Source organism: Thermobia domestica, chromosome 9 (genome assembly GCF_964235325.1).
Source record: "Thermobia domestica chromosome 9, izTheDome1.hap1.1, whole genome shotgun sequence".
NCBI classification, from domain to species: Eukaryota; Metazoa; Arthropoda; class Insecta; order Zygentoma; family Lepismatidae; genus Thermobia; species Thermobia domestica.
In genome coordinates this window covers 147,811,024-147,829,532 of record NC_137462.1, presented here as the reverse complement: position 1 = coordinate 147,829,532, position 18,509 = coordinate 147,811,024, and the positions used below count along the sequence as shown (strand labels likewise).

The following is an 18,509-nucleotide window of genomic DNA, read 5'->3' as shown; positions in this document are numbered from 1 at the left end:
CCAAAATCAGCTTAGGTTCTGTTGGTTGTATGTAGGATTGTCTAAATCTTTGTGATGTTTGTGAATTATATTGTTTTCATTCTTAGTGGGCGAAAGTGAAAATAAAAATATAACACTAAGGAAAGTGAAAGAAAAGAAGGTACTTAATTTTACAACCTGAAACTTTAGTGAGCTAAAAGATTAAACACTGATACCTTTTTCACATTCATACTACGTCAAATGAGTTATCAAAATTATGTGACTTCCATATATAAAACTGGTATATTTTTTATATAAGGGGTTTCTCAGTCGCCATAAAGTTATACACACCGTCAACCAAGAATTGACTCGTGAAAGTTTTCCGTATTTATTCAGGAGAGATAAAAGGTTGTTGCGAAACGGACAAGAAAAGCATATCGATAAAGCTAAAGGGAAAAGAGTCACTGACCATCAGATCTCTTTCAATGCAATATATATTCTGGCTGACAATATGAAAATACACACCAACGTCATAGAACAGATTGACGGAGGAGAGTTGTCTTTTGTTGTTATTTGACTGCTGCTTTGTGGTTCCGGAAGGAACGGAACAAGCCTCTCAAACTGTACATAAGGAAAACAAAGTAAAATGTTCATCTTACTAATGACCCTAAATTTGATCACTAAGCTGTGGGAAAGAATGTTTTTCTTTCCTTTCTTTCGGGTTTGATGATTTGATGCTTTTAATGTCGCTTTCAACACCGAAGCTTAACCCATATGTGATCCCATTGGAATCGAATCCGTATGCTATACATATGAGAAGCTCTATGTTGACATCGAGTATATATTTAACAATATACCGAATTGTGAAGTCATAAGAAGTATATTCGAGTCGATTTAACTTATTTGAACTCGCATAAAATAATCTAATATTAGTATCTTTGTAGCAACTTGTGAGATATTTATTCAACCTTTAGATGTTTGTCAGTCTTACCCCCATTTTTTCAATATAGTTTAGAAATTGTATTTGTGTGATACTCAGGGAACACAAAATACTACTTAGTAAATAACCAGTGGTTTTGAAATAGTCTTTGTTACTACTTAGTTTATCATCTAAACAAATTAGATGGGGCACTATGGCTCAGTGGCAGAGCGCTTACCTCTGGTGCGTGGGGCTGTGGTTCGATTCCCGGCAAAGTAGTTTTGTAGTGGACAACATCGTGCTCGTGGGTTTTCTCAGGGTACTCCCGTTTCCTCCCACAATTTCATTCCAACAATTCTTCCATCATCATTCACTTACTTTAATCATTATCTCCCTTAGCCTAACAGGTATAATCCTGGGAGGTTAAACTCAAAGATTTCATTTCATTTTTTAAAAAAACAATTAAATCATAATTAAATTGAAGGTTTATTCTTTTAGGATGGGAAACATATTGACACCCATGGCCGTAATCAGGCTTGAAGATTTGGCCGGACAGACATAGTTTAGGGTCAGGCTCTTAAGTATTCTTTTAATAAACAATGCTGAACAAACTAGACAATCGTGTTTAGGATTGTAGAAAATGACCGTGAATAATGTTCAAACACAATTATTATTATATTTATTTCTCTGACTATTGGATCTTTACATTAAAGTGTTCAACAAAAGAGAATAATTGTTTATATAATAGTATTCAAGAGTTTTCTCGTCATGATTAGTTTTGTAAACAATTCAATTACACTTATTTGGTGTTTATTTCTAAATAATAAGTCCTAATACAATTTCATAAAGTTGTAATTCTTCTTTAGTTTGTATCACTTTACACAATGACAAATCCAAAAGGTGTGTTGTATTGGTGCAGTACCAGTTTTTCACGTTTTTCAAAATGTTCCAAAACCCAAAGAATAATCTTTAATTTCTGATATTTTAGTCGTTACAAATTACAATTTTATAATGTAGTCAATGTTTATAATTACTGGGCAGTTAGGCGTTTAAACTAATGACATCATAATAAAGTCAAAACCATAATTTCAGGAATTGATTCTGAGTTTAACGTCCCGTTCAGCAGCGAGGCTATGTGAGACGTGGACCTACTGATTAACGTGGAATCCGAACCACATGAACTCCCACCGGGAATCAAGCCCAGGTTTTGCACGCCAAAGGCAAGTATGCTAACCGTTAGCCACGAAGGAGCTCCACCATAATTTTAGTGGGCGATAAGAAATATCTCGCCAGTGCTTTTACAATAAATAAAATTTTATTAAAGAATAGTGGTAAGAGATTTTATAATAGCTCATTTATTTATGAGATATGAGTATTTTGAAAAAAAAAAACAACTAAAGAATAGGTTGGCGGAACCACAAAAGACTCGTAAAATAAACTTTCTTATAAATACATACGCACCTTACTCACCTTTTATAATTGCTATGCTTACGTTCTCCATAAAAACAGAAATTCTCTTTTAGTGATACTTTACTCAAGATCATGAAGTGGGTTCAAATTTAATTAAAGGCAAAATACAATACAATAATCCACAAATATTGCCTCAAGTGAGTTTAAAGATTTCTAAACACTAGTGCGAAACCGGGCTCTGCCGTTGCGATCGATTTACAGGTCTTGAGACGAAAGTAAGAAGGGAGTTACGCACACAGTAAGTAAAAATAATTAATATGCCTGTAACTTTCCCCCAAATGGGTATATCTTAAAACTAACCTCACCATTATTTTTCTAATTAAATTCTAGCCCGAAATTATGTATCATATTACCCTATTCCCATTTTGAAAACTTGACCTTAATTCAAAATGGCGGATTTCAAGATGGCTGCCATCAAGGTCATATCTACCATACGACTTCCCCCCAGGACTTATATGTATCCACATGTTTTTTCTTCACTTTTCTTCATTAACGCTCCGTTTACAAAGGGTAGTAAGGGACTTCTGTGGTAATCTCTAATAACCACATCACAACTCTTAAAAGTTATTTTTTTTTAAAAAAAAATAGAAAACATGCACCATGGCAAAAAATTGTCATCACAAGTAATGATGCATACATGCCTTCTATCAGCAAAAAAAGTTTCATTGAAATTGGAGCCGGACATTTGAGTGATGTCCCTTGTGGGATGTGATTGAACGTGACGTCAGAACACATTGCCCCACTTCCCGGAATTTACGGGAATTAGGTGACCTGAGTGAGCACATGTGGTGCCAGTTCTCTCCAGCGACCTGTCAAGGATCATTGCGTGTATGCCAAGACGTGTCGCCGTTTTTATCCATGCCAAAAGTCGACATACTGACAATTAGGTAGGTAGTTATGATGGTCTGGCTGATGTGTGCGTATATTTTAACTCGTATATTTTGTCTCGACTCGAATTTCGAGACGTCTCGACTCGAATTCGAGTCGAGTCGAGACAGAGACTGTCGAGTCGAGACACGAGTCGAGACAGAAACATATTTTCGAGTCGAGACACGAGTCGAGACAACATTTTCTCGAGACGAGTCGAGACAGGCTTAAATCTCGACTCGACTCGACTCGAATGCATCCCTAATAAATAGTGTATTTTTACTATTATGAGTGGGGCAGGATGTGAGAATTATATAGAACTTCGGCCTATCCTGCTTTTTTGTTTTCCGATCTACCCTTCCGCCATGTTAGACCGGATAATCTAAGTTTACTGTACTTCTTTTTACCTGATGTAACTCCAGACTCACTAAAACATTTTTTTATTGTTTTCTTGTAGTGGTAAATTGCCTAAAAAGGAAATAATAAAAGCATAATTAAAACACAAGAAATTCAATACATATTCATTGCATCAGTAAGTGCTATTATTATTAATCTACTGGGTATGAACAGGGTGGTTACAATTAAAGTGCCGCTATTCACGGCGGTCCAGCGCAGGCAGTAATCAACATATTACATTGAAATTTGGTAAACGTGCTAATGAGATCATGCGGAAGCGAGGTACGCTGGGAGAAGTATTAGTTACACTTTCCGCCACCAGGGCAAAATGTGGCTCTGTACAGGCTGTAACACACGCGAGCTCACACTTCATATACACGATTGCATGGGAGAGCATGGCTATTGACAGGGAGACCGTGCACTGTTATTAAAATTGGGCTATCAGAACCGGAACAATTATAGTGCAGCATTGAGGAAATATATCTATCTGAAAGGAATGAGAAGAGAACTGCTATCAAGAATGGGGTTAAGGAAGATGGTACTGAAAGTCGAGACAACGAATGAGTTGCGTCTGGCTCCACGAAGAAGTAGAGACCCATTCCAACGCAAGTTGTTGATGAGGTTGCTGTGTTTGATGTGGACCACGTAACATGTGGTCCATATTCTGTTACCAGTGGTAAGACGGTGTCACGGGAATTGGCCATGCCACGATCAATAGTGAAGAAAGTTTTAACGGCTATTTTTCACTAGTATCCTCACAGGATTTACACAGTAGAGCAACTAACACCCCAAGATTCGCTGCAATGCCTTGAGTTTGCCCTTCAGTTATGGGCACAGATGGAAGTGGATAACATGTTACAGTGGGATAACCTGTAGACTGATGCGGCGCATTTTACACTAGAAGGAGCAGTAAATACGCAATTGTCTGGTATGATTCTTTTATAATCTGCATGTTGTGCAAGAACAGACATTACACTCTGCGTACGTAGCTATGTGGTATGGATTCATAGGAACGTTCATTATTGGCCCGTTTTTCTTTGAGGAGATGATAACCTAGGAAGTTGTCACTTGCGCACATTATAGCGACTTTTTAGTGTGGCGTGTGATTCTTGCGTTACAAGCACATAACTGTTTGGGGACGACTGTTTTCATGTAAGATGGGGCAACACCGCACATCGGTCGCCACGTGAAAGATCTGCTTCGTGGAACATTCATTGTTAATCGCATCATCTCCCCAGGAATACTAGATGCGTGGCCAGCAAGCTCCCTGATCTAACTGTAGGAATATCTCAAAGCTAAGGTATATCAGGGAAATATCCAGTCACTGGCGGATCTCAAAGACAGCATAAGGCGACATGTCGCAATAATTCCGCCGGAACAGCCCACGCTGGACGGCCGTGAATAGCGGCACTTTAATTATAACTACTTTGTATAAACACTGTGATTTTTTTCTTAGATTCTGGTTGAAGTCACAATATAGCTTTAATAAACAACGTATAAAATATTTGCGACTATTGCTAATTTTTTAAATCTTAATTACGCTACAGTCGGTTTAACCGAATCGGTAAAAATGTCTTTCTCAAAACCTGAATTAAACTACAAATTTACTAAAAACAGTGCAATTCAAACGAGCAAGAAATATAACCTAGATAGACAAATTGAGAAATGGCAAATGAACAAGTGTGTACCTTAATAATATTTCATTATAGTAATGCTTAACGTATTTTAAGTCTTTATAGGTAGTATGGTTTCTGGCATCTTAATTTTCTAACTGCAAATAGCAGCGCTGATTTCTGTATAACTTTTGGGTCGGGACCATCCAGTTTTTTTTTTTTTTTTTTTTTTTTTTTTTTGATAAAAATACGTATAACAAAGCATCAAGAGGATTTCAATACCAATATCTAGGTCCAAGCAAAATTCTAGGATCCCTGTTCCCTTTCTGATTGGCTAATGCCTGTATACCATGTGAACCTTGAAGTCTCTTGAGCAAAAAACACATATAAAATTGCAAGCTCATGACCATAATGGTTCAAAGTACATAAGTATAAACTTCCTTTTAAAATTTCTTTAGTCATTTCAGGAGAGGTTTTCTAAATTTATGAAATTAAACAAATATATTAGCTTTTTTTAAAAGACCAAATTTTGTTTCATACATCCAGCAAATGAAAATAATCATTTTGCTTTCCTAGTGACCCCTGTATGGAATTCATCAAGTAAATGACATTAGTAATTTGCCAACAAAAACTCAAATCACAATTAAAGCAAAACACTCATCTTGCTTCGGTAGAGATAAATTTCAGATTTGTTACATCTAATCAAGAATTGTAAAATATTTGTTCAAAATTTAAGTACCTAAGATCGAGAGTCTTGAGATCTGGTAATGTGTGACCCAATAAATGAACCAAAAATAAAGTTCTTTTTTATAGCTATAGTCTAGTGTTTTAGTTTCAATTGATGCTTAGGAATAGATCTTGAAGATGCTTAAAGAATAGATCACCTACCTTTTTGAAATGATTCCTGAAGCAGGTGTATGAATTCCAACAATCTTCGCATGTCTCCGCTGCAATTTTAAATTAAAAATATATGTAAAAAAATGTTGTAAGTGCTTTTCTAATATTATAGTAACAAAAATAAGATTTTTTAACCAAGTAATTTGAAAGAAAATTGCCTATTTATTAAATTTTGTAAAATTTAGAAGAATATAATGAATACTTTCTTCTTTTTTAAAAAAAGAGTTTGGTTTACCGAAACTAGTTTACATATTTACGTTGTCCGTGTGTTCGTGTGTACTATTATACCAAACATCACCAAAGTTGATGAAAATTACGAGGTGAAAAGTTAGGAACAGAGTTTTGTTTTGGAGACAATATTCAAACCGAAAATCATCATCATAGGTATTCTGCCATTGCTGGCAGGCCACTTTCCGCAACTGAGAAGGTTCTATGCTCCACGGTTTTTCGCTAACCTCTTCCTTTTCATGTACCATTTTCCTGTTTTGATAGCATCTATTAATTGTAGTCCCCTTCACCTCCACCCTCTCTTTTCTGGCACCATGTCCTCTGTCACGTCCCTCATGATATAGTTCTTTCATAGCCAATGTCCAAACCAGTTTCTCTTCCTCTTCTTAATAATGTATTTATATAAAATTGTTCTTTTCTTCCCCACCATTTCTAAAACCCTCTCATACGTTTTTCGCTCGACCCAGCTAATTCTCTCTATTCTTCTCAACATTCACATTTCAAAAGATTCCACTGGCTTTTCATCATTTTTGCGTAATGTACACGTTTCTGAACCATTTTCACACAAAGCATTTTATTTTTTCTCAACTTTTTATTCAAGACTTCATAAAATAGTATTTTCTTCCTCCTAAAGGCTTCTAATTCCATTCCTACCCTTGCTTTTATTTCACGTTAATACTTCATATCATTATTAATAACATTACCCAGCTATCGAAAACTATTCATCTGTTGTGTTTTTTACCCTCCTACTTCTATATTTGACACAGACCACTTCGTTTCAGTCAGTATGGACTTTTTCTTTCTGACATTTATTTTCATGCCACATTCTTCACAACCTTTCCTCAAGTTTTCTAATATGTTATTAATTTTCTCTTCAGATTCCGCAAGAAAACGCCATATCAGAGCAAATCATATATACTTAATCATTTTATATCCTACTCCTCTTCATTTTCTAGGCTCCTTCTAACCATATCTTCTAGATAGGTATTAAATATATTGGTGAGAGACAGCATCCTCTCAAACTCCCCTTGCAATTGGACTCTCCTCTGTTATTTCCTCGCCTATTCTAATACGTACTTGTTGGTTCGTATATAACTTTCTTATGAGTCTTTGATCTTTCTATTCCTATCCAATCTTCTTTAGAACTTCAAAAATAATTCCCAATTCACGCTTTCAAAAGCCTTTTCTAAATCAATAAATCCCTAATACACTCCTTTCCCTTTGCTATAAACCTTTCACGGATCACCCTTAATAATTCAACTACATCTTTTATACCTTTCCTGAACCCGAACTGTTCCTCCTTAACTTTTTCATTTGCTCTTCTATACAACTTTCTATTCAGAATTATAAGCAAATTTCTTGCTGCTTAAGGTATGTGACTAATAGTTCTATAATCCTCACATCTCTTTCGGTTCGATTTCTTAGCCATCGGTATCATCCTCCGAAAATGGTATAAATTAAACACTTCCAGTTTTAACGTTCATCGCTATAGACCAAAACAGGTAATAAACAGTGAGATGCGGTTTTCAGCACCTGATTTAGCGTTCCAAGAATGCATCACAACTTCATTCAACAAGAATGCATCACAACTTTTAAGCATCTACTGAAACCGAAAATGGTATTCCAGTTTCAATATTGATTTACATAGAGAAGTAGTTTGAAGACTAGCTTTCAGCTTTCTAAGAATAGACACCATCTTCTCTCTTAACGTCCTATTCAAACCGAAAATAGTGAAAACCGACCACTTCCAGTTTTAACGTTGTATGTTATGTTATGAAAACTGAAACAGTTAGCGAGAAGCGACTTTCTATAATCATTGTTTAAAATATTTTTCGTACTCGAATATTTCTACTGAAACCGGACATTGCAGAAATAACGCTTCCATTTCAACGTTGATCGTTATGAAGTGAAAACCGTAATATGTAACAACATACAGTTTTCTACAATCAATTAAGAATCTGAACAATAATTTCATTTCCATCCTTAAGTCTATACTAAAACCAGAAACTGTAGGAATTCACTATTATTCCGGTTTCTTTATTAGTCTTCATAGAACGCTAAGAGATAGCGAGAAGCATTTTTATAGTACCGATTCAGCATTCTAAGAATATATACCACCTTCTCTATTAAGACCAAGACACGGAAAGTGGTAGAAATAAACTATTTCCACTTTTAATCTCAAATGTTATAGATTAAAAACGGTAGCAGATATAAACAGTTTCAATTAAGCGCTGTTATCAATTAATCATTCCAAAAATGTATTCCGTCTCTAATCTAACTACTGAAAATAGAAATTTCAGGAATGTACAACGTCAGGTTTAACCCTCTTAAGGTCCTTGTTTGGAGTTTACACATGCTGCCCTCGGGTGCACTTGGATCCATTATGCATATTCGCCTTTTTTCATGTATATGCTTAAATGTTGTAATAATCAACCGACTTTATTTATTTACGTGTTATCGTCAAAACAATTTGGCTTGTGTACTAAAATCTTGCACATTGTACAAGGGCGTAGGACTGAAATATGCACATCACTCCTACGTCCTAGTGCAAGTTGTAACTGAGTAGTTTTATACAACTATACTCATGCACAGGTGGTTAAAAATATTGATTTATGTAATAAACATTTGTTTATATTCCGTTCGTAGTCCTATGCACTTATTCTAACATAGTAGCTTTACGTAATTACTTGTTGAAAATATTTTAACTACACCACAAGAAATAATATTATACAAAATCCGCTATACAAAATACAGATTCAATATTTCCCTCCGAACACAAATGCACACACACACACACACACACACAAATACAATAAATCTGAAAGTGTATGTTTATAGCAGGGGCGGATCCAGGAGGGCGGTGGGTTGTCATACTGCCACTTAGAGCTACTTTTAAGAGCTTCAAACTCTGGGATGGATTTTATATATATATATATATAAAATAAGAAAGTTTTCTCTTCTGGGGGGATCGCCCCGACGCCCCCTGGATCCGCCACTGGTTTATAGACAGTTGAAATATTATGGTTTATAATGTGAGAGGATTTCACGCATATTCGAGAAATATGGCAAGGAGCTGATCAGACATCAATGTTACATTTTTGCAATATATAATGCAAATTATATATATATTGTAATGACCCACGTGCTTATGTTTACAAACACCCAACACGTCTTCCTATTTATAAACAAGAGCCACATGCAAGTTACTATGGAGCACTACAGCTGCAGACAACGGAGACGAGACAAATGCTCACATGAAGGTGAGGGAACAGCAGCGCCATAGCTTCAACTAGAGCGCCTATATAACCGAGAAGATTCCATGGACAGCCATCGTTGAGTTGATTTTGAGTTTAAAGTCCCTTTCAGCTATAAGGCTATATGAGACGGGACCTACTGATTAACGTGGAATCCAAACCACATGAGCTGTGGATAATCAAACTCGGGTCTTCTACGCCAAAGGCGCGCACGCTAACCGCTTAGCCACGAATGAGCTCTGGACAGTCATCAGTTTCGAATGGTTAAATTTCCTTTCCTGGTTAGCAGTGGAGCCTAAGAAGTATCTCACCGAAATCCAAAGCCTTAGCTTGGAGTGGAGCTAATGGTTCCTTTTCCTCCTGATTTACAGTGGAGCCTTATAGGAAACTTTACTTCTCCTTCTGCTTCAGAGAAGCAGCAAGATATTCCTAATCACAACCCGGACTAGGTTGCAGTGGAGTTTTGTTTATACTTCTAATCCTTCTCTGTTCGCAGTGGAGCAGCGAGTGTCCTACACCCCCTCATGAAGTTCGCTACTGAGGGATTCTTCCCGAGACAATCTGGCCGAGGGGACACCTATTCCTACCTAATGTTAGATAAGTTGCATTATTGTAGTATTTATGTAAAACTCTGTTTATAGAGGATCTTATAATTGTAAAACCCAAATTTTATTGCTCTCCAATTTAAACACATGCGGCGATTATATTAATTACATATACAAACATAGTAAAATTAATAAAAGTCATACAGTATAAGTTTAGATGATATACTTTATGAATTATGGAAGATTGTAAACGAAAATGAGTCAAAATGGACCCGAGAACCTTAAGAGGGTTAAATTTGATAAAGTAAAAACGGTAACATATAACGAGATTTTTTTTTTTTTTTTTTTTTGCAATCAATTAAGAGTCTGAAGACTATATTCCACCTACACTATAATCTGTCTACTAGAATTGGAAGTGGTATAATTCTTCTACCATTTTCAGTTTAAATAATAATTGAGAAAATATCACACCGTAAAAACCAAACTCCTTTACGTGGTGTACATGTGACACTGCTATTCGTTGAATTTAACAACTACATTTCAAACACAGCTATACACATTAGATTAGCCACAAATACGATACTGATAATAAAGAACAACTATTAAGAGTTACAATAAGTAGTTACTATTATGGATAACATCGTGTTCGTGGGTTTTCTTGGGGTACTCTCGTTTTCTTCCTCATTTTCCTTTCAGCATTTCTTTCATATTTATTCATGTTTATTAATCGTTTGCCTCTTTTTATCTATCTAGCGTAACCGTGGGACGTAAATCTGAAATATTTTATTTCATTTCAACAAGTTTCATCTAGGAAGACAATTTTACATTGAGCTAATGCTGTAAATGAAATATAATAGTACACAGTTTCAGAAATACCATAGTTTCAGAACCAAGGATTGATAAGCGATATGACATTATAAGTTCAGCTGTTAGGTCTAACCTAGAAGAAGTTTATTGATTGGGACGGCACTTGCAGGATTCATAGTTCTTCAGATCAGGATAAAAACACGAAAAAGGAATATTTTCGATTGGTACATACAGAGGAAGGACGAGGGGCATGACCCTCAAAAATTGTTCATGAAATAAACTTACAAATTTTAAACTGTATAATGTCCTGATACAGATTTTTTTTCTTAATTTTCTATCCATATTTAATGTAAGCTGAAGGTCATGTTCCCCCATATAATACTATGGTTCGGGTCTTGGATCTAACCTTGAAGGAATTGAGCGATTGAAAGAAACTTGCAGGATCTTCAACCTACAAAAAAAAAAAAAAAAAAAAAAATGCGAAAAAAAAAACAAATTTTCCATTGGCACATACAAAGGGGGGACTGGACATGACTAACTTTTTTTAAATCGAAGAAAACCTACAAATTTCTAATTACAGGCTAAAGAGCTATAAATCGCAGGCTAAAGAGCTACAAATCTTGTAAGTTTCGTTCCAAGCGCAACTTGGCCAGTGACAATCAGTGTAATCAATGCAATCAGAATATTAACGCTAAACAAAATTTTTGAAAGGAAAATTAAAACACAATATAAATGTGTTTACACAATATATTATACTATTGCACAATATCAATCGCTGATTTGAGAAACGTCATAAGTCAACCATATGCCGAAAATGACTTTACATGCTGCTTTGCTTCTTGAAAGATAGCTACATCGTTGAGTTGTGATATGTCAGAAGTCATGCTAACAGTTCGTGCAATATCGAGCTGCAATAAGTGTCCCTGACTTGAGAAACGTCACAAATCATTGGCTTACTGCATTATTGACATTATTGACTTATGACTTTTCTCAAATTAGCGATCATATGGTTATCATACTATTACAGAAACAATTCCAAACTGACATCATTAAATTCACAAGCTTCTTACGAAAATAAACAAATGAAATGATTTAGTCCTAAATAATAATAGACCCCTAATAATAATATTAAAAACTAAACGATCAATTAAACAATTCATACACAAATGAAATTTATTTTCTTACGTAATTTCAAATTGACCACTAATGATAAAAGAACAGACTTTTATTAAATCAAAATGCTCTCTTACTACTCTCTCAAATTAAAAACAACTATTTACCCACTCAGCTTCTAAAGTACAATTTGCCAACCACAACTTCAATACAGCAGAAATGAAACTTCGTCTTAGAAAATTTGATCGTTCCAATACTGAGTTCCAAAGGATAGGAAAACAATAATTTGCATTAAAACGCCAAAGTTCTCAAGGGCTAAAATATTCAAAAACATTTATTTTGTCTCCCTTTCCTAAAGGACTATTTAACAGCTAAGAATTGAAGACAGAAAAATCTACAAATAAATTGAAGGGAAAAAAGGGCAATTCCCGAATTAATACTCAAACACAAAAACTATAATTTACCCAGAAAACATCATGATTTTTACTGTAGAATCTACAAAAACATATATTGTTTCACCCAGTAATACCGGAGACAATTTAGGAACCTTGTGTGCTTCTGGGTCCCCACGGTTCACGGGTGTGTGTAGAGCCACCCTCAAGATAATTAGTGCATTGACCTACCCGGAAGGGGTGTATACGTCCAAGACATGTACACTCATGACCAAAATTATTGTCGCATGTTTATAAATGTGTTTTTGTAGGAATATAATTTGATAACGAATTCGCCCAGTATTTCTTATATTGTTAGTATATGTATAATCGGGAAAGACTTGTATGTGGCAAATTTCATGTCAAAAGAGCAGTAAATAAGAACAATAAATCGAAAATAAATCTTTCTTGTCCATTTAGCAACATTTTGTTTCACTCATTCTAATTTGATATTTATAATTCATTTCCTATGAAATTTACCACAAATATACATTTCTCGATTATACACATAGTATCAGTATTAAAAGTACTCTGCAAAATCATTATCAAATTATATTCTTACAAGAAGACAGTTATAGATATGCGACAATCATTTTGGACATGAGTGTACCTCTGTAAGTTAGGGTGATTCACCTCATTAGCTTTTTCGGGTATTTACCAAAAATTCAAAATTTAGAGGTTTCTGGCCTAAAATATCCACTTTGACGAGGTTATATCAATATCACGTTATGGATTAGTATAGACGTCCAGGACAGAGACACATTGACGCAACCCCTGAGGCACGCACGTAGCCAGGATTCGTGAAGAGGGGGGTCCGGGACATGAAATACTGTGGTCATCACACCAGGGACTCGATGATTCTAAACTATTTTACTGGAACATATACTGGTTCGTTCTTTTATAGGATTTCGTAACGGGGGGGGGGTCGTGACATGAAACACTGGAGGCCCAAAAAATCTAAACTACTTTACTATCAACATATATTGGTTTGTTAGGACAATAAAATGAAGATATGTTGGTAAGTATTTTAATAACAAACTACGAACAAATCTCGAGTAAAATAAAAAAAAAGTATTGAAAATGATTTTACAATATTTACGTTCTTCCTCTGTTCATTCAAATATAACAATTTTCCTTTCATTATGACCTCAACTATTATAAAAAATACATATTCACTATTATAAAAAGTACACTCATGTCCAAAATGATTGTCGCATATCTATGACTGTCTTCTTGTAAGAATACAATTTGGTAATGATTTTGCAGGGTACGTTTAATACTGATACCATGTGTATAATCGGGAAATGTATAGACTCTATTTGTGGTAAATTTCATAAGAAAAGAATTATAAATACGAAAATTAGAGTGAGTAAAACGAAATGTTCTTAAATGGACAAGAACGTTTTATTTTCGTTTTATTGTTCTTATTTACTGCTCTTTTGACAAAATTTGCCCCTTACATATCTTTGCCGATTATACAAATACTAACGTTGTAAGAAATACCGGGCGAATTCGTATCAAATTATACTCCTACAACAACATATTTATACATGCGACAATAATTTTGGACATGAGTGTACAAACTCAATAATGTATTGTAAAATATTTTACAATATCTGCGTTCCTTTCTCTGTTGAATCAAATGTTAACAGAACTTTCTTTTCACATAAATTTTTGTTTTTATTATTCCTTCAACTACTGTCTGTTCCAAATGACAGGTTAAAGGAGTAGTAGAAAATTGTTTTTGAAATATCATGTTTGATACTGCAAGGATGCGATGACGAAAAATTATGATCAAAAATGTCTACGCTGTTACACAACCGGCATTATAACTTTCAGAAGCTTGAAATCTCCCTGACTAGTAGCAGAAATTCTAATAATTGCTTAACTTCCGTAAATTTCAAATTCCTTGACTCTTCCAGGATATCCCACTCACCTCGCCACCATGTATTACAAGCAATGCAAATCTCCTGATAAGAAAGAGTAACCTAAAGCTTTCTGTAGTTTTTTTTTAAATTATTAATGCCAATTCTTCTTTTTCTCATTTCATTTCGTTTTATCCTTCCTTAATTTTTTTTTTCATTTCTGGTCTGGAAGGGGGGTCCTTATCCCCCTGACCCCTCTTGGATACGTGCCTGCCCTGAGGGGATGTATAGACCCCAGCTTTAAATTTTGGAAATTGCCAAGTTGTAAAATTTCATATTGTAGCATAAGACTGTGGTATGCTTCTCTATAAGTTTGAGTGATTCATCTCGATCCCTTACATGAGTTAAAAAAATACCAGAAATATAAGCTTGAAAGGTTTTTGACCTCAAGGGCCTTCTTCAATTAAAGTTTTTTACTTTATGGGCGTGTATATGGGTGTATTCCTATGGGTTTATGGTTCAAATCCTGTTCACGCCAAAGTTAACTTTTTACAAAGTAATTGTGAAGAATCGACTTATCTTACTGGACAAGTAATACGTAAGAATGTGGACGCAAACACTTGTATCATGATAGAGACGATTTACGAATGTTGGTTGGGAAAGGGCAAGGGAATTACCAGGACATTCCAAAGACATCATTGATCTGCAGGATACACTTTTCCTGTTATCGTTCTCAGAAGGAAACACCACACCATTTGTTAAACAAAGTTTGACTAAAGCAATCGGTGGTGTAGTGGTAGCGTGCTAGACTTCCAAATGGGAAATCTTAGTTCCATTTTCTCGTCAAGTAGAATGATTTTTTCGCATAAAATTATGGCTGCAAACAGAGATTTATCTTCTGATGGAGAACTTACAAAGCATCACTGGCGATAGTTTGAGTAAGCAGAATGTGCGTTCTACATCATGCACTGCAATGATAAGTATGTTTCATATTTATATTTGTCCCCCTCCCTCTCTCTCTTTCTTGACGTTTTCCTATCTTGTCTTTGCATCTTTCACTTCTCCCCTCGCTCTCTTTCACGCACACACACACTTCATGTTCCAAAGTTAAAACGGAGCAAGAGCTCGATATACCTGGTCTGGAGAATCTAATTAACTGGGAACTTCGGCGTTGTGTTTTTCGTGCTCTGGGGATAACATTTCCAGTCCTGGTCATCTCTGATGGAAATAATGTTTAAACACACGGAAATAAATAAAATCTCTTTTTTTGTCCTCTTGGTTACCGTGTCTCAGTCGTATTACCGGGTCAGTACGGATTTGAATCCTCAATCCAATGGTAGTCTACATCATTCGACTAACACGATGATACGTTTGAGCTCTTAACGTGTTTATTTTATGTATGCAAATTACGTTATATCCGGAAGAGATTAAATCAATGCTGGATGTTCGGAACAGATAAATCTTCAGAAAAGACTAGAAAATGGTAACCTCTTTGGTTATTTGAAAACAGAATTTTATTTATACTAGTTCAAAACAAAATTTATTTCCATCCTATAATTCAATGTGTTTTATACACGTTGAAATTTGAAACATGCTACATCTAAGCGGAACAAACTTTTGCTTTCCAACATTTTTAACTTTTCATTACGATACAGTTTGGACTTTTAATATAGGGCATTTCTGATAGAAATTTAGCAGTAAATAGCATTCTTCAATTTTCTTTTTCTTTTCGGTTTTTTTTTTGTTCAATTTGCATTAGTAGTCTAAAATGGAGGATGTGACCCACGCTATCTACTGGGTATATTAGAATGTGTTTTTCGATCAGTACGTCCAATGAACACTACCGGATTTGCAATCGAACCACGCGGAAACAAAGCATGGGTGTTAAACTTTTGACATTATCCTGGATGTGTCTCGGAGATCTACAGTTTTACTTGAAATTGAGCATGCTATCCAATATGGAAGTGACATAATAAATGTTTGTATCATCCTCTATATATTCGAATAGTTCTGAAAAAAATATGTAAAAACAAACTTTATTTCTATATTACTGTTGGATTTCTGGAAACGGAACTTTATAATGTTACGTTCTTTTCTTACTACGTTTGAATTCCACAGTTTTATGTTCTCCTTTTCTTTTTCTTCTTTTTTTCTCTCTCTCTCTGCTTCATTTTGAATCTCTGTGTAATAGACATCCATTGGTTTCAACTCTTCATTGTGTATGTTTCAGTTTCTCCCTACATCAACTTATGATTCTTGTTTCGTCTCGCTTTTCTTATTTCATTTTATCGAAACTAATACATGTGTAATTTGAAATCTGTTATTGCGCTCATGTTGTTAGCTAATTTTTTAGTATAGAAAAGAAGAAAGGAGGATAGAAAGGTGGTATCTTTACCTGTCACGATTATGGGATAAGTAGGTGTGTATTGGGTGGCCTAACTGCACGGCATTAGTTATCGCAATTTTTTGTTGCGGAGTGTACAAACTGGGCGGCCCAGTTTCGAACTCCGATGTTTTATCCTTTAGCCGTACTCCTTTCTAGCTTTGAAGTTCACTCAGCATACTTCAAGTGGTTAACTGCAGTAATCGAAGAAAGTAAAGAGATCGAGACAACATGCTGAACCCTTCAGTTTTATCAGTGCCGAGGTCAAGAGAGCTTGGAGCTTTTAGCTCCACACACATAGCGTTTGGATCTTCGTTGCCTGTCCGGAAAGGAGTGGCAGCTTTGCTACTTACGTTTAATTGAATATTCAGTATCTTTGAGAATATCCGAGATAAAAATAAAGTACGTTCCTAAGTAAAAATATATATTAAATACGAAAGATTATCAAAAACTATATCAATAATTTTGTATATCGCACTTTATACTACGAATTAATTTTAGAGTATCCTGTTATAAAGTTCAGGTTTTGAATTCAGTAAATTACTACTGTAGTGAGATCTTACCCAGAGTATTGCCGCACTCATCTATCATGACGTTACATTTTTCGTCCGCTACCTCGAATGGACCATATAAGTTTATGCATTCTTTCGCAATTGCATTTATGTCCCATGCTCCATTTGAATCAATCTGCATGAATACAAGATATATTATTACTCATTCCATTCAACAAATTATAATAAGAAAAAACAATTAAAATATTTTAACATTCTTAAAACTTTAAGAAATAAAGAGTATGGACCACCGCACTAGATTTCTTGCTATCAATTCTTAAATTGAATCGTATTATGATGTAGTTATTATTAAATCAATTATGAACGAAATATTAGGAAAATTATAAATAGCGTTGTCGGAAAACTGTATCAAAGAACAACCTTCAAAAGAACCATCCTTTGTGGAGTTTTTCAAGAGAAGTTATACATGTCAAACTGTAGAATTGTTACAGAAATCTCTTTATGAAATATGAACGAATTTGTCAAGTCATTCATAAGAAAATTGTTCATAAAGAAAATATTTTACTCCCAAGAGTAAACTACCACTTGTGAACTTTTCATTCAGAACGATTCATTCCCATTATAGAACTGTAAATTAAGTATTTATCAATGAAACATGAAAAGAATAATTGAACAGTTTTTAAGTAAATTGTTTGAGAAAAAAAATCACTCCAGGAGTAAACTACCCCTTGTGAATCTTTTAATGAATGATGATTTATACCGTATTGTAGGCTTCTAATGAGACATTTATTTACGAAATATGAACAAAATTGCCTGTGTCGTTTTCGAGAAAATTGTCGGAACAAAAATATCAATAAAAGTACATTAAATGTGCATTCTCACCCAGTTTCAGCAGCATAACCTAATAGAGAATGCACCAAGTTAAACTTTCAGACCTAGACTAATATCTGTACATTTTTCTTGGAAGGAGGGAGACAGCCTGTACATCTGCAAACACATCTAAGAGGACTGCAACTCATCCAATCTCCCGCTCCACAGTAGCACGTTGACTGCATAGGAGTGATCTCTGTCTGACGACTATTACGCTGTATTCCTTCACATCGGCGGCTGCGTTTGTGTTGGTGTCAAAAACATCCTTTTCTCTGATGAGAGCAGATTTTGTGTGAGTAGTTATTCTTTACGTACATTCATTTGGAAAGTAGTGGAAACACGCAATGAACCCAGGAACATTGTCGAACATTATAATTTGGC

At 35.0% G+C, this 18,509-nt stretch overlaps 1 long non-coding RNA gene across 1 annotated transcript in view; it reads right to left on the bottom strand.

Annotated features, from left to right (window-relative positions):
* Nucleotides 1-3,616: 3,616 nt before the first annotated feature.
* Nucleotides 3,617-18,509, bottom strand: part of LOC145694169 (uncharacterized) — a 29,017-nt gene continuing 14,124 nt past the window's right edge. The window contains exons 2-4 of the long non-coding RNA XR_014132947.1: nucleotides 17,310-17,433; nucleotides 6,112-6,170; nucleotides 3,617-3,682 (exon numbers count right to left, since the gene is read on the bottom strand). This is a non-coding gene — a long non-coding RNA (uncharacterized LOC145694169). The remainder of the gene's footprint in view (nucleotides 3,683-6,111; nucleotides 6,171-17,309; nucleotides 17,434-18,509) is intronic.